Source organism: Nematolebias whitei, chromosome 11, assembly GCF_014905685.2.
Source record: "Nematolebias whitei isolate Nwh7 chromosome 11, NemWhi1, whole genome shotgun sequence".
In the NCBI taxonomy this organism is placed as follows: domain Eukaryota; kingdom Metazoa; phylum Chordata; class Actinopteri; order Cyprinodontiformes; family Rivulidae; genus Nematolebias; species Nematolebias whitei.
Genome location: NC_056508.1, coordinates 22873091 through 22874687, shown reverse-complemented (window position 1 = coordinate 22874687; position 1597 = coordinate 22873091).

Here is a 1597-nt window from a genome sequence, read left to right as displayed (position 1 = left end):
ATAACACATAATTTAACATATATTCAGCCATTCATAACACATAATTTGTACATATATTCAGCCATTCATAACACATAATTTGTACCTGACATGCGTTACATGACAATCTTTTTGACATCACACATAACATTCAAGGTTTGACCAAAGCAGCAACAACTCTGTCATTTCTCATCAAAAGATGATTTTGGCCACAGACAGTATGAACTCCTTCAAACTATTCTAGGCTTTTAATTTGTAATTCCCGTCTTCAATAATCTAATGCTCACAAACGTGAACACCAGGCATGTTATATTGTTGGATGTGACTCACCGAGTCAAATCTAACAGAAGAAGTAAATTACAAACAACACGAACAATTGAATCATAAACATAATAAAACAACAACAAACAGCTCAGGATGCGTTTAATACTTCAACGATAAAACATTCAAGGTTCAAGGGTCTTTATTGTCATTCGCATCACATGTGGCACATGAGGTGGAACAAAATTGTGCACTCAGGGTCCCAGTTGCATCAAACAACAGCAAAAATATAAAACAGTAATAAGGATCTAAGATATGAACTAAGTTTACGCTAAACACTAATAGTGCAAAACAATACGCCGAACAACAGCAGCACGAACATGAGTCTGTGTGAGCAGATGAGTACGAATGAACACAGCAGCATGCGATCAGCAGCATGGATAATCAGCAGCACATATCAACATGTCACATATGCTGACAAATGATACATGATATACCCACTGTTGTTTAAACGACTCAAACAATCCACATGGGACGGAAATGATTGACTGTAACTTAAAACACTTCCAGAATAAAAAGATTTACGCTGAAGGACAAAAGGCCACCACAGCTGACCACACGTAGACAACACTGCTTATAACTCTAAAACTGAGCGTGGTTGTGGCTGAATGTTTTCCCCAACACATACTCTGACTACTATAATATTTTTATTTAAAACTTTGGCTTACAAAGTGGTGAGTAATATTTATTCCATTAAGGAATGTGGTTTCCTGATGTCTCAACTCTGACCCTAAATATACAAGAGTTTAAACTCAGCGGGAGTGAGCTTCATATTTGTTAGCCTCTTCCACTGTGAGCAGATCATCACAGCAAAATCACCTGTAGCTTTTTATCTTCGGAGTTTTTCTTTATAACAGTGTTTTTAGACAACCAACAAGAACAAATAATTCAGTTAATTCTGTAATCAGCATAAAAAAATGTGTAATAAAAATAATAATCAGTTAGAGTGCTGGGCGGTTACATCAGCAGCGAGCTGAAGGTTGCAGCTCGGGATTATCTCCTCATCTCAAGTCTCATCATGACTCATGCTGAAAGCGGTCAAAAGGCATCAGATTGCCGCCATCTCATAAAAACGAGCCGTCTGGCCGTTTGTGACATCGAGAAAACTCATTAATGCAACACGGCTCAGGATGATATGGAAAGAAAATTATAACGTGTGAGAACAGAGCCATGAAATAAGTCAGCTTGTATAAATCCCTGTACTTTTAAAGATGCTCTTAGACACAAGTAGAGGTTGTGGTGTTGTTTTCATTTGTTTACACACACACACACACATACACACATATACACATATATA